Below are 16,937 nucleotides of genomic sequence, written 5' to 3'. Positions count from 1 at the left end.
TAATCAAACCTGGCTACTTAATTAAAACACATAACCCCAAACTATACTAGAAACCTGCTCTATATATATATAGCTAGCTAGCAAACCCTAGATTAACCCCAATTAATATATATGGCCTATATCGATCATGTATGATCGAACATCCCTGAGATTCATTCATTAATTAATTATATAATTAGCGCTGATAAATTAATTAACTTGAATATATTGACAAGTTCTCGAATGAAAACACACACTTTGATTAAGTTGCCTCACAATATATATATATAATTAGTGTGCATGCATGCATGGCCTACCATGCATGCATATATATATATATATATATATTTGAACATTCTTGGCGATTTTAATAATCTCTCATCTCTATCTCTCTCTTTATCGATTGGTGGCCAGCGCAACGACACACATTATGCTTGCACTTTACGCGCAAAGGCGGGTGCCTCTAATAGTGCATGTCTATGCACACTCGATCGATCTAGCTAGAGTTTGGATTAATTGTGTAGCACACTAATAAAAAAGTTGTAATTTAATTCACAACAAGTTATAATTAACCCTAACACATAAACCCTCTAAATAAACCATAAAACCCTATATAGCTAGCTATAGGCCAACGACGACCCTTAATTGCGCATCAAGCAGGCCAGGGGTCCTCGCGGTCCTCTAATTAAATATATGTGCCATTAACCCTAAACCCTAAACCGTATATATATAGAAAACTAACCTTAGCTAATCAAACCCTCGTTAAAACACATAACCCCAAGCTAATTAATAACCCGATCTAATAAAACCTTGTTATATATATAGCTAGTAAACCCTAGATTAACCCCAATTAATATATGGCCTATATCGATCATATATATATATAGACATTATTGGGATTCATTAATTATATAATAAGTACTGATAATTCAATTAATTAACTTGAATTTTGACAAGGTCTGAAATGAAAACACACTTTAATTAATTTGCCTCACAATATATATAATTAATATGCATGCATGGCCTAACCATGCATGCTTATATATGTGTTTAATTTGGGGATTTCAATCGCTCTCTTGCCGCTCTCTCGTTGGTGGCCAACAACACACACATGCACTTTGTGCGAAAAGGCATGTGCCTCTAATAATGTGTGTGCAGTCGATCGATCTAGTTTTGATTAATCATAGCACACAAATAAAGAAGTTGTATTTGAATCCACACAACCCTAATCTAAAACACATAGCCCCTAACATGGCCTAATTAATTGACCCCTTCTCTCTAGCTAATTAGTGGAAATTGCACAAAATCAAAAGGGGTCCCTCACTAATTATACATATATATCTAGACTGTGATAAACTTTTGCCGCATATTTGGTGGATGGGTGCATCTTGGCATGTAAAACAATTAATGTTTGCAAATGGCGTTGTCAAAATTTATGTACAAATGATTTCTTTCCATCCAAAGTGCATAAAATGGGAGTTTTAATGAAGAAAGTACAAATAAAACAGCTCAACATGCCTCCACACCCCGATTTTCACACGAAGTAGAGCATATTGATACGTCCAAAACGTATCTACTTTCCCAAACACTTTTGCTATTGTTTTGCCTCTAATTTGTGTATTTTGGATACAACTAACACGGACTAACGTTGTTTTCAGCAGAATTGCCCTGGTGTCTTATTTTTGTGCAGAAAATCAACTTTCAGGAAAATCCCCGGAAATAATTGCGAAGGGCCTATTTTCACAGAAGACTTACGGAGCCAGAAGACGAGACGGAGGGGGGCCACGAGGTGCGCACACCATATGGCGGCGCGGTGGGCCCGTGGGCCGCGCCGCCCTATGGTCACGCCGCCTCGGCCAGCCCCCGACGCTCCCCTCTGGACTACTTAAAGCCCCTGACCTAAAAACGCGAGGGGGTTCGACCACTTTTCAGAAGACATCCAGAACTCCGCCGCCATAGTGAAACTCAATCTCGGGATCAGAAACTCCGTTCTGGCACCATGCTGGGATGGGGAATTGGAGGAGATCATCGCCATCATCACCACCGACGCCTCTACATCGACCATCCATGTTTCCCCCATCCATGTGTGAGTAATTCCCCCGCTGTAGGCTGAAGGGGATGGTAGGGATTGGATGAGATTGTTCATGTAATAGCCATAAGATTGTTAGGGCATAGTGCCTAGTATCCGTTGTTGGTACTTTTATGATATTGTTGCAACTTGTTATGCTTAATGCTTGTCACTAGGGCCCGAGTGCCATGATTTCAGATCTGAACATGTTATTGATTCATGATGATATTCATTGTTTTATGATCTTACCTGCAAGTTGTATACACATATTGCTGTTCGGAACCCGAGGCCCCAAATTGATAGAAATTGGGACAACCGGAGGGGAAGGCTGTGATATGAGGATCACATGTGTTCACGGAGTGTTAATGCTTTGCTCCGGTACTCTATTAAAAGGAGTACCTTAATTACCAGTAGTTTCCCTAGAGGCCCGGCTGCCACCGGCTGGTAGGACAAAAGATGTTGTGCAAGTTTCTCATTGCGAGCACGTACGACTATATACGGAACACATGCCTATGGTTGTTTAGTACTTGGATATTGTTTTATTATTATCTGTAAATGCCTTGTCTTGATTATTACATGAGTTATATTATCCATGCAGCGCCCGTTCATCCATCCCTATGCCTACAGTATTTTAATCCTGCTGTTTACTATAATCACTATTGCTGTCTTTATTACACTGCTGCTTATATTTCATTACTGCTACTGCTATAAAACTGTTGCTACTAATAAATTATTGCGAGCAAGTCTGTTTCCAGGTGCAGCTGAATTGACAACTCCGCTGTTAAGGCTTACAAATATTCTTTGGCTCCCCTTGTGTCGAATCAATAAATTGGGTTTTACTTCCCTCAAAGACTGTTGCGATCCCCTATACTTGTGGGTCATCAAGACTATTTTCTGGCGCCGTTGCCGGGGAGCATAGCTTTATTTGCAAGTTCACCTGAATTGATATTGTTCGCTGCAAATCCTCCATCATGGGTAAACCTCACGATACTAAAGTCGCCATATTACCATCCACTACAAGAAAAGGTACAACTCTAAGTACCTCTGCTGCTCTTGATTCACCATCTGTGATAAGTCAACTTGTTTCACCACCACAAGCTTCACGTGTTGGTACTTCTGCTGAATCTAAAAATTCCTCTAATAATTTTGATGATGCTTCTACTGTGCTTGATGATAATGGTTCATTAGGTCCTTTTTTAGATGCTACAATTTCTAGGTCTAGACAAATCGAAAATACTTAAATTCCTAATGAAAATACTATTACACCTGTTAATTCACCTGAATCTGTTGAACACTCTAGTGATGATCTTGATGAAGATTATGTGGAACTTGATGATGATTTTATTGATAAATGTAATGCTACTACTGATGCAAGTAACATTAAAAAGCTTCTTGCACAACGTGCTGTTAGATATAAACTGTCTCCTGATCCTAAATTTGCTATGTCTCCTATAAACATTAAGGATAAGGATTATGATTTTTCTCTTGATTTATCTCATATATGTATTGTTGAGAAAACACCTTTTTGTGGTACTGAAAAAGAAAGTGTTGTAGAGCACATGATTGAGCTTTCTACTTTGAGTAGCTTGTTTTCTGATGATACCAAGAAGCGTACTTATTTTGTTGCTAAAAATTTTCCTTTCTCGTTAAAGGATGATGCTAAAACTTGGTATAATAGTTTGCCTCCTGATTCTATTGATAGTCCAAGTTGTTTGCTTGATGTCTTCTTTCGAAAATATTTTCCTGCTAGTGCTCAACATATTGCTTTGCAGAAAATTTATAATTTTGACCAGGAAGATGGGGAAAAATTGCCTGAAGCTTGGGCAAGGTTTTGCTCTCTTATTAGAGCTCGGCCTGGACATGATTTGGAAAAAAGCATGACTTACTTGATATATTTTATAGTGGACTAACCATTGAGTCTAGGGCATACTGATACGTCTCCGACGTATCGATAATTTCTTATGTTCCATGCCACATTATTGATGTTATCTACATGTTTTATGCACACTTTATGTCATATTCGTGCATTTTCTGGAACTAACCTATTAACAAGATGCCGAAGTGCCAGTTCCTGTTTTCTGCTGTTTTTGGTTTCAGAAATCCTAGTAACGAAATATTCTCGGAATCGGACGAAATCAACGCCAAAGATCTTAGAATCCCCGGAAGCATCCAGAACACACGAGAGGGACCAGAGGGGGGCACAGGCCCACCACACCATACCCTGGCGCGGCCTAGGGGGGGCCCGCGCCCCCCTATGGTTTGGCCAGCCCTTCGACCCCCTGGCGCCGCCTCTTCGCCTATATAAAGCCCCTGGAATCGAAAACCCTGATGCGTTCGACGAAAACCACAGAAACCTTCCAGAGCCGCCGCCATCGCGAAGCCAAGATCTGGGGGACAGGAGTCTCTGTTCCGGCACCCTGCCGGAGCGGGGAAGTGCCCCCGGAAGGCTTCTCCATCGACACCGCTGCCATCTCCATCGCCATCTTCATCACCGCTGCTGCTCCCATGAGGAGGGAGTAGTTCTCCATCGAGGCTCGGGGCTGTACCGGTAGCTATGTGGTTAATCTCTCTCCATGTACTTCAATACAATGATCTCATGAGCTGCTTTACATGATTGAGATTCATATGAGTTTTGTATCACAATTCATCTATGTGCTACTCTAGTGATGTTATTAAAGTAGTTCTATTCCTCCTGCACGTGTGTAAAGGTGACTAGTGTGTGCACCGTGTGGTTCTTGTCGTAGGCTATGATCATGATCTCTTGTAGATTGTGAAGTTAATTATTACTATGATGGTATTGATGTGATCTATTCCTCCTACATATGCATGAAGGCGATAGTGTGCATGCTATGTTAGTACTTGGTTTAGTCTTTTGATCTATCTTACACTATAAGGTTACTAAATATGAACAAATTGTGGAGCTTGTTAACTCCGGCATTGAGGGTTCGTGTAATCCTACGCAATGTGTTCATCATCCAACAAGAGTGTAGAGTATGCATTTATCTATTCTGTTATGTGATCAATGTTGAGAGTGTCCACTAGTGAAAGTGTAATCCCTAGGCCTTGTTCCTAAATACTGTTGAGTTACTACAGCTTGTTTACTGTTTTACTGCGTTACTACTGCTGCAATACTACCACCATCAACTACACGCCAGCAAGCTATTTTCTGGCACCGTTGCTACTGCTCATACTTATTCATACCACCTGTATTTCACTATCTCTTCGCCGAACTAGTGCACCTATTTGGTGTGTTGGGGACACAAGAGACTTCTTGCTTTGTGGTTGCAGGGTTGCATGAGAGGGATATCTTTGACCTCTTCCTCCCTGAGTTCGATAAACCTTGGGTATCCACTTAAGGGAAAACTTGCTGCTGTTCTACAAACCTCTGCTCTTGGAGGCCCAACACTGTCTACAGGAAAGGAGGGGGAACGTAGACATCAAGCACTTTTCTGGCGCCGTTGCCGGGGAGGAAAGGTAAAAGGCACTCATACTTCGGTTCCAGGTAAAGTACTTTTCTGGCGCCATTGTGTTTGTGCTCGAAGCTATTTCCTTTAGATCCTGCAATTGCATCTTTTTGTTTCTTGTTTACACTAGTAAGGCATAATGGAAAACATCTGTGAGCTTTTTATTCTATTTCCTGAGTCAAGACATGAATGGTTTAATGCGAAAATTAAAAAACCTATGGAATCTTATTTGCGTGCTAGTAGCAATGATATTAGTATGAACGCTTTGAACACCATTGTTGCTAATGATATAGAAAGTTCTAAGCTTGGGGAAGCTGGTTTGCATGATATTTTTAGTCCCCCAAGCATTGAGGAGAAAATTTTCTTTGATGATACTTTGCCTCCTATTTATGATGATTATAATGATAGTGGTCTTTTAGTGCCACCTACTATGGAGAGTGAATTTGATTATGATTACAATATGCCTCCTATATTTGATGATGAGAATAATAATGATAGCTACTTTGTTGAATTTGCTCCTACTACAATTAATAAGAATAATTATGCTTATGTGGAGAGTAATAATTTTATGCATGAGACTCATGATAAGAATGCTTTATGTGATGGTTATATTGTTGAGTTTGCTCATGATGCTACTGAAAGTTATTATGAGAGAGGAAAATATGGTTGTAGAAATTTTCATGTTACTAAAACACCTCTCTATGTGCTGAAATTTTTGAAGCTGCACTTGTTTTATCTTCCTATGCTTGTTACTTTGCTCTTCATGAACTTGTTTATTTACAAGATTCTTATGCATAGGAAGCATGTTAGGCTTAAATGTGTTTTTAATTTGCTTCTTGATGCTCTCTTTTGCTTCAAATACAATTTCTTGCGAGTGCATCATTAAAACTGCTGAGCCCATCTTAATGGCTATAAAGAAAGAATTTCTTGGGAGATAACCCATGTGTTATTTTGCTACAGTACTTTGTTTTATATTTGTGTCTTGGAAGTTGTTTACTACTGTAGCAACCTCTCCTTATCTTAGTTTTGTGTTTTGTTGTGCCAAGTAAAGTCTTTGATAGTAAAGTCAATACTAGATTTGGATTACTGCGCAGTTTCAGATTTCTTTGCTGTCACGAATCTGGGTCCACCTCCCTGTAGGTAACTCAGAAAATTAAGCCAATTTACGTGCGTGATCCTCAGATATGTACGCAACTTTCATTCAATTTGAGCATTTTCATTTGAGCAAGTCTGGTGCCATTTTAAAATTCGTCAATACGTACTGTTCTGTTTTGACAGATTCTGCCTTTTATTTCGCATTGCCTCTTTTGCTATGTTGGATGAATTTCTTTGATCCACTAATGTCCAGTAGCATTATGCAATGTCCAGAAGTGTTAAGAATGATTGTGTCACCTCTGAATATGTTAATTTTTATTGTGCATTAACCCTCTAATGAGTTGTTTCGAGTTTGGTGTGGAGGAAGTTTTCAAGGGTCAAGAGAGGAGGATGATATACTATGATCAAGAAGAGTGAAGAGTCTAAGCTTGGGGATGCCCCGGTGGTTCATCCCTGCATATTTCAAGAAGACTCAAGCATCTAAGCTTGGGGATGCCCAAGGCATCCCCTTCTTCATCGACAAATTATCAGGTTCCTTCTCTTGAAACTATATTTTTATTCAGTCACATCTTATGTACTTTACTTGGAGCGTCTGTTTGTTTTTGTTTTTGTTTGTGTTTGAATAAATTGGATTACATCATGCTTGTGTGGGAGAGAGACACGCTCCGCTGTAGCATATGGACAAGTATGTCCTTGGTTTCTACTCATAGTATTCATGGCGAAGTTTCTCCTTCGTTAAATTGTTATATGGTTGGAATTGGAAAATGATACATGTAGTAATTGCTATAAATGTTTTGGGTAATGTGATACTTGGCAATTGTTGTGCTCATGATTAAGCTCTTGCATCATATGCTTTGCACCCATTAATGAAGAAATACATAGAGCATGCTAAAATTTGGTTTGCATATTTGGTTTCTCTAAAGTCTAGATAATTTCTAGTATTGAGTTTGAACAACAAGGAAGACGGTGTAGAGTCTTATAATGTTTACAATATGTCTTTTATGTGAGTTTTGCTGCACCGGTTCATCCTTGTGTTTGCTTCAAACAACCTTGCTAGCCTAAACCTTGTATCGAGAGGGAATACTTCTCATGCATCCAAAATCCTTGAGCCAACCACTATGCCATTTGTGTCCACCATACCTACCTACTACATGGTATTTTCCGCCATTCCAAAGTAAATTGCTTGAGTGCTACCTTTAAAATTCCATCATTCACCTTTGCAATATATAGCTCATGGGACAAATAGCTTAAAAACTATTGTGGTATTGAATATGTAATTATGCACTTTATCTCTTATTAAGTTGCTTGTTGTGCGATAACCATGTTCACTGGGGACGCCATCAACTATTCATTGTTGAATTTCATGTGAGTTGCTATGCATGTCCGTCTTGTCTGAAGTAAGAGAGATCTACCACCCTATGGTTAAGCATGCATATTGTTAGAGAAGAACATTGGGCCGCTAACTAAAGCCATGATCCATGGTGGAAGTTTCAGTTTTGGACATATATCCTCAATCTCATATGAGAAAATTATTAATTGTTGTTACATGCTTATGCATAAAAGAGGAGTCCATTATCTGTTGTCTATGTTGTCCCGGTATGGATGTCTAAGTTGAGAATAATCAATAGCGAGAAATCCAATGCGAGCTTTCTCCTTAGACCTTTGTACAAAGTGGCATAGAGGTACCCCTTTGTGACACTTGGTTAAAACATGTGCATTGTGATGATCCGGTAGTCCAAGCTAATTAGGACAAGGTGCGGGCACTATTAGTATACTATGCATGAGGCTTGCAACTTGTAAGATATAATTTACATGATACATATGCTTTATTACTACCGTTGACAAAATTGTTTCATGTTTTCAAAATCAAAGCTCTAGCACAAATATAGCAATCGATGCTTTTCCTCTATGGAGGACCATTCTTTTACTTTCAATGTTGAGTCAGTTCACCTATCTCTCTACCTCAAGAAGCAAACACTTGTGTGAACTGTGCATTGATTCCTACATACTTGCATATTGCACTTGTTATATTGCTTTGCATTGACAACTATCCATGAGATATACATGTTACAAGTTGAAAGCAACCGCTGAAACTTAATCTTCCTTTGTGTTGCTTCAATGCTTCTACTATGAATTATTGCTTTATGAGTTAACTTTTATGCAAGACTTATTGATGCTTGTCTTGAAGTGCTATTCATGAAAAGTCTTTGCTTTATGATTCACTTGTTTACTCATGTCATATACATTGAATATTTACATCATATGAGCAAATGTGTTTATGAAAGTTCTTTTATCGCACTCAGTTGTTAACTGAATTGCTTGAGGACAAGCAATAAGCTAAGCTTGGGGGGAGTTGATACGTCCAAAACGTATCTACTTTCCCGAACACTTTTGCTATTGTTTTGCCTCTAATTTGTGTATTTTGGATACAACTAACACGGACAAGCGCTGTTTTCAGCAGAATTGCCCTGGTGTCTTATTTTTGTGCAGAAAATCAACTTTCAGGAAAATCCCCGGAAATAATTGCGAAGGGCCTATTTTCACAGAAGACTTACGGAGCCAGAAGATTATACGGAGGGGGGCCACGAGGTGCGCACACCATATGGCGGCGCGGTGGGCCCCTGGAACGCGCCGCCCTATGGTGACGCCGCCTCGGCCAGCCCCCGACGCTCCCCTCTGTACTACTTAAAGCCCCTGACCTAAAAACGCGAGGGGGTTCGACCACTTTTCCAGAAGACATCCAGAACTCCACCGCCATCGCGAAACTCAATCTCGGGATCAGAAACTCCGTTCTGGCACCATGCCGGGACGGGGAATTGGAGGAGATCATCGCCATCATCACCACCGATGCCTCTCCATCGACCATCCATGTTTCCCCCATCCATGTGTGAGTAATTCCCCCGCTGTAGGCTGAAGGGGATGGTAGGGATTGGATGAGATTGTTCATGTAATAGCCATAAGATTGTTAGGGCATAGTGCCTAGTATCCGTTGTTGGTACTTTTATGATATTGTTGCAACTTGTTATGCTTAATGCTTGTCACTAGGGCCCGAGTGCCATGATTTCAGATCTGAACATGTTATTGATTCATGATGATATTCATTGTTTTATGATCTTACCTGCAAGTTGTATACACATATTGCTGTCCGAAACCCGAGGCCCCAAAGTGACAGAAATTGGGACAACCGGAGGGGAAGGCTGTGATATGAAGATCACATGTGTTCACGGAGTGTTAATGCTTTGCTCCGGTACTCTATTAAAAGGAGTACCTTAATTACCAGTAGTTTCCCTACAGGCCTGGCTGCCACCGGCTGGTAGGACAAAAGATGTTGTGCAAGTTTCTCATTGCGAGCACGTACGACTATATACGGAACACATGCATATGGTTGTTTAGTACTTGGATACTATTTTATTATTATCTGCAAATGCCTTGTCTTGATTATTACATGAGTTATCTTATCCATGCAGCGCCCGTTCATCCATCCCTATGCCTACAGTATTTTAATCCTGCTGTTTACTATAATCACTATTGCTGTCTTTATTACACTGTTGCTTATATTTCATTACTGCTACTGCTATAAAATTGTTGCTACTGATAAATTATTGCGAGCAAGTCTGTTTCCATGTGCAGCTGAATTGACAACTCCGCTGTTAAGGCTTACAAATATTCTTTGGCTCCCCTTGTGTCGAATCAATAAATTGGGTTTTACTTCCCTCGAAGACTGTTGCGATCCCCTATACTTGTGGGTCATCACATATTTAAAGGATAATTCCAGAGTTTTACTATTTTTCAAGCAACTTTGATAATTTCCCCCCACTCACATGACTTTATGTCGATTTAACGAAAATAGGGCGAATTTAAACTACATGGGCGGGATAGTTTGAATTGTGCGCGCGACAAATGGAACCGCCTATTCCTCAACCTTGTGCACGACAAATTACACACGCAACTCCATTAAACACCACCTACCAACCTTAATTATTACCCCGGCCGCCCGGCCGCATGACCCCCCACCCACCCCTACACAACTTATCGCCGTCCGTGCGAAGAGCTTCCCCTCCCCGTCTCGTCCGTGCGAAGAAGAAGCTTCCCCTCCCCGTCGTTCTTCTCGAGACGCACCGGCGGTCAAGTTGATCCACGGTAGGGCTGCTATCTCTAGCTCAATCATGCATCGGGCAAGACGGCCTAACGATTTATATTTTCTTGATGCTGCTAAAAAAATCGTCAGTATGCTCGAACTAATTGGCACTTTATAGTTTTCCGCTCGATTTGTCCTCGATCAATTTGTTCATTTGTGTGGGCATATAGAGTCAGTTCTGCACTCGATCCGTTAATTTTGCTGAAATGCCATGGCAGAGTTTTGTACACGATTTGTTTGCTAAAATGTCGATGGGCATTTTTTGTTTTGTACTCGACATGAATGTTGAAATGCATAATCATGTTGTATAGTTTTGTACTCGATGGATATACATTTCCTACTTCGCCTTAAATTAATCACCAACCATTGTATCTCATAATTAAACAGATGGACAGAACTTGGATACTGCATGGACACTTATGTTCCCCTTCATATATAAATGGTGTTCAACCCTTTATGGGGTTTATTAAACACTTATTGCCCGCGCTGCACATGTATGAATGGTGAGAAGAGGCCTCACCATGTAGTGGAAGATCATTTACACATTTTTGGGATGGACCGCACATATGTTAGGTGGGTTTATCATGGTGAACCATATAATGATCCTTCAGCGGGAGAAGCAGATCTTGCTCACACTGTATGTGTGCTGGCATATGTAGTTAATTATTTATATTGATGTTGCCGTTGTTTCGATCAATAGTTTGCATTGCTGTGCAAGGTTCTGTACTCAAATTTAACTTGTTGCAGATGGATGGACGGGAAGGAGAGAAAAAGCGCTTGCTTCAGGAAACGGGTTTCAGCTCTGGGACATGTGCTGTGCCAGATGAGAAGGTAAATATGTAAAACGGCATTTGTTCAGGTTGCATCCCTTAGATGTTTGTCTAATCTGTTGATGTACTAATTGCAGAAGCATAGAGTTGAAGAGGTCTCTCAGTTTGATGGGAGATTTGAAGATGAATCTCAGTTTGATGCACCTGTGGATGGTACTGATGACGAGCCTTTCATAGACGAAGGTCCTACACCTGAGATTATCCAGCCTACAGAAGGAGGCCGTGGACCGAGTACACAGCTTTGCGTTGAAGTGGATGCACGCCCAGAGATCATCAGGGGCGTCCGGGTAGTCTCAAGACCACCCAGCCCTGATGCACCTGTGGATGGTACTGATGACGAGCCTTTCATAGACGAAGGTCCTGCACCTGAGATTATCTAGCCTACAGAAGGAGGCCGTGGACCGAGTACACAGCTTTGCGTTGAAGTGGATGCACACCCGGAGATCATCAGGGGCGTCCCGGTAGTCTCAGGACCACCCAGCCCTGATGCAAAATGTTGAGCTACTTTATGATTCGTACTCTTATGTTCTAGTGCTATAGTATGTACTATCTTTGTTATGATTTGTACGCCTTTGGCACTAGAACTATAATTAAGCATTCAGTGGATGATCGCGGTGCAAAATTTGACACCCACACAATCAGTTCATCGTATGAGTAGTAGCACAATTACTTCTACAGCCAGTCCTGCCAGCGCATTAATTGGTAGCATGAAACACTTTCAGGCACTCCCCTCTAATTCATATTAATTGACTCAATTTTGTCTAGATATGGATGTATCTATATGCATTTGTTAACTAGACTAACAAACTTGAGTCACTTAATATGAATCGGTGTAAACCGCCCAAGTCCTCGAGCAGCTAGTTTATTGACTCTGGACTCCAAGCCTCTCGCGGCAAACCATCGACGAAGCTTTGACCAGATCTTGGCCCGTATTTTTTTTGCGAATAGCAAAGCTTTGACCAGTTCCTCTCGGGATACAGCACGCCGGTGATCTTGCACGGTTTCCATGAGCACTTTCTGGCGGAGCTTCCTCTGCAGCGCCCTCAAGCCGCCGCTGCGAGACAGCACGCAGTGCCTCGAGGTTGACGGAACGGATGAACTCGGGATCTTAGGGCGGGGGGTCCGCCTCGTCCGGGAACGATCTCCAGCGGGTTAACGAGGACATGCATGGCGGCCAGGGGATTTGGGTTTTTTTTTGTTGTTGTTTGAGCTTGGGATTTGGGGTTTTTCGGATAGGGGAGGAGGAACCGAGGAAGAGGAAGGAACAGCCCGCGTGCTTGGGGCGTGGCGGTGTGCTTGAATTTCGAATTTTTGTGAAATGTTTCATTTCCCCGCTACAATTCGGGGGTTTTCTTGACGCGCCAATGCGTCCCGCCGGGCAGCTTCAAGTGAATTTGGGGTGCCACACTATGGGCCCCAGTTTCAGTGAGACATGTAATGACTAGTCACATCAGTAAGTTCACTGTGTAATATAATATGTTACCCCTCCCCTTTATGTAGCCCCCCTTGTCTCTCCCGATCGAGTGCCGACAGCCGATGGATGCAAGCCGCTAGCTCGATCCCCTCCTTTCGCCTCCACCGTCCAGGCATCCAGTTTGGAGGGGCAAGCTGCATCTAGACCAAGCGGATTAGGTAGTACTAGTAATGTTCTTTCCTTTCTCGAGATCGGTTCTTTTTTCCTCACCTCGATATCTTGCGCATCTATTTCCTATTCTGGGCGAAGGGGTGTCTTTCTGGTCACCCTCGCGCTGCGAGTGATTGATGGGGGTGGGGGGCGGGGGCTACCTTTGCTTGGATTGGGGTGTTCTTCCTTTATTTGTCGACATTTGCAACCTTTGTAGTTTCTGCTGATCCTCACTGTATCTTTTGTCAGCTTGTACAGGAAAGGAAAGACCTCGGTGGTGGTGGGGGGCAATGGAGCGTAAGGCCACCACGCATGTGGGCAGTTGGCTGAGCCTGAGCTGCGTCCCCAGCCCCGCAAATCAGGTACTCCGTCTGCTTATCCACTCTGTCTGTCTGCATCCTCAATCTGTTCCTGTTCTGGAAAATGCTTAAAGTAGCACATGTCTTCAGCTGTTTGTGCGTAAAGCCTCTGTGACACCATGCTCTATATTCTCTGTATCAGGTTGGTACCTCCAGGTTCCGTGATAAGGCTATAGGGAACGATAGCGCCCCACCTGCTGCAGGAGCATGGCCATATCTGCAGCACAAGAAGCGAAATGCCACTGCCGAGCTGGGCAGGGACCGCCCAGGGGTATTTTTTAAAACCAAACTTACCATGATGTAGTCTGAATCTGATACTCCCTCAGATCCAAATTAATTGACTCAACTATCTGTAGATACGGATGTATCTAGATGTGTTTTAGATCTAGATACTACTACCTCCATCCCAAAGCTTAGGGCTTATATTATTTTTAGAAAGTCAAACTATACCATGTTTGACTAAGCTTTTACCAAAAATCATTAACATGCAAAATATAAAATTAATATCATTAAATAGGTTGTGAAATATATTTTCCTACGGTATCTACACAATATTATATTTGTTGATAGAATGTTCTAAAATTTTGGTCAAACTTTACTTGTTTTGATTTTTCAAAAATAAATAAGCCTTAAGCTTTGGGATGGAGGTATCTAGACAAAGCTGAGTCAACTAGTTTTTTTGTCTGTCCATAGCTAGTGTTCATGGTGCTGATACGTCTCCGACGTATCGATAATTTCTTATGTTCCATGCCATATTATTGATGTTATCTACATGTTTTATGCACACTTTATGTCATATTCGTGCATTTTCTGGAACTAACCTATTAACAAGATGCCGAAGTGCCGATTCTTTGTTTTTGCTGTTTTTGGTTTCAGAAATCCTAGTAACGAAATATTCTCGGAATTGGACGAAATCAACGCCCAGGGGCCTATTTTACCACGAAGCTTCCAGAAGTCCGAAGAGGAGACGAAGTGGGGCCACGAGGTGCCCAAACCATAGGGCGGAGCGGCCCCCCCCTTGGCCGCGCGGCCCTGTGGTGTGGGGCCCTCGTGCCGCCTCCTGACCTGCCCTTCCGCCTACTTAAAGCCTCCGTCGCGAAACCCCCAGTACCGAGAGCCACGATACGGAAAACCTTCCAGAGACGCCGCCGCCGCCGATCCCATCTCGGGGGATCCAGGAGATCGCCTCCGGCACCCTGCCGGAGAGGGGATTCATCTCCCGGAGGACTCTACGCCGCCATGGTCGCCTCCGGAGTGATGTGTGAGTAGTCTACCCCTGGACTATGGGTCCATAGCAGTAGCTAGATGGTTGTCTTCTCCCCATTGTGCTTCATTGTCGGATCTTGTGAGCTGCCTAACATGATCAAGATCATCTATCTGTAATTCTATATGTTGCGTTTGTTGGGATCCGATGAATAGAGAATACTTGTTATGTTGATTATCAAAGTTATGTCTATGTGTTGTTTATGATCTTGCATGCTCTCCGTTACTAGTAGATGCTCTGGCCAAGTAGATGCTTGTAACTCCAAGAGGGAGTATTTATGCTCGATAGTGGGTTCATGCCTGCATTGACACAGGACATGTGAGAAAGTTCTAAGGTTGTGTTGTGCTGTTGCCACTAGGGATAAAACATTGATGCTATGTCTAAGGATGTAGTTGTTGATTACATTACGCACCATACTTAATGCAATTGTCTGTTGCTTGCAACTTAATACTGGAGGGGGTTCGGATGATAACCTGAAGGTGGACTTTTTAGGCATAGATGCAGTTGGATGGCGGTCTATGTACTTTGTCATAATGCCCAATTAAATCTCACTATACTCATCATAATATGTATGTGCATGGTCATGCCCTCTTTATTTGTCAATTGCCCAACTGTAATTTGTTCACCCAACATGCTGTTTATCTTATGGGAGAGACACCTCTAGTGAACTGTGGACCCCGGTCCAATTCTCTATCTTGAAATACAATCTCTTTGCAATACCTGTTCTCTTGTTTTCTCGTAAACAATCATCTTCCACACAATACGGTTAATCCTTTGTTACAGACAAGCGGTGAGATTGACAACCTCACTGTTTCATTGGGGCAAAGTACTTTGGTTGTGTTGTGCAGGTTCCACGTTGGCGCCGGAATCCCTGGTGTTGCGCCGCACTACATCCCGCCGCCATCAACCTTCAACGTGCTTCTTGGCTCCTCCTGGTTCGATAAACCTTGGTTTCTTTCTGAGGGAAAACTTGCTGCTGTGCGCATCATACCTTCCTCTTGGGGTTCCCAACGAACGTGTGAGTTACACGCCATCAGGTGCAAAAGGCTAAGAGCATCCACTATATGCATCAGTCTATCTCATACAGTAATTCAATATCACTGCTGAGGTTTGCCTTTTGTTTTGCTATTCATATGCAGACTGAAACTTTAGGGCCTTCACTCAAAAGGAAGATCAAAACTGCGGCTGATCAGGCTGCCAGTATGTTGATGCCGCCCCATCTTCTAAATGCCTCTACAAGCACAAGGCCACGCGCCAGCTGGGTGGTGATCTTTTAATGAATATGGTATATTTTCTTAATCCACAAAACATGCCTTGATTTTTGTCTGTTTATTGTCTGTTTTTTCTAATGCTTGCCAAAAGTTTACAACAACAACAACCAAGCCTTTCAGTCCCAAACAAGTTGGGGTAGGCTAGAGTTGAAATCCATAAGATCTCGAAGCCAATAGTTTAGAAACACCAAATTCGTTTGCTTACAATCATCATACAGTAATGTTCATCTACTCTCCAGTTCCCCTAACCCAACAAAAAATGATGTTAATTACGATTTTTAGATTAAAAGAGCACCATTAGGCGCTGTTAATTACGACTTTGAGATTAAAATGCCATTTCCAATTGCTAATTACAATTTTGAGACAAATGATTAGTTTAACCTCGATCTGTTCTGCTCTCCATTTTTCCCAACCGAACAAAAATGTAACCATTCAATTCCTCTGAAATGGAACCATTCCATTCCATTCCACGCTGTTTCAGAACCGAACACACCCTTGCATTGTTGTGAAATGTTGTCCATACACAGCCATACCCTTCCACTTACATCCAGCACTATATGCATCAGTCTGTCTCAGAGTCATTCAATATCACTGCTGAGATCTGTTCCCATTCTTATGCAGGCTGAAACAGCTGCGCCATTACTCGAGTGGATGCAAAATGAGGCTGATGAGGCTGCTGTGAGGATGATGGTGCCGGCACCATCTTCCGAAAACCTCTACAAGCACGAGGCCATGGGCCAGCTAGGTGGTGACCTTTTAATGAATCTGGTATATTTTCTTAATCCACATACATGATTTTATTATTATCTGTTTAATTACTGTTGGCTTTGCCTAATGCTTACCAA

The sequence above is a fragment of the Lolium perenne genome, chromosome 3 (genome assembly GCF_019359855.2).
Source record: "Lolium perenne isolate Kyuss_39 chromosome 3, Kyuss_2.0, whole genome shotgun sequence".
Lineage (NCBI taxonomy): Eukaryota > Viridiplantae > Streptophyta > Magnoliopsida > Poales > Poaceae > Lolium > Lolium perenne.
The sequence above is the reverse complement of the archived record's forward strand: the minus strand, read 5'-3'. Positions refer to the sequence as shown.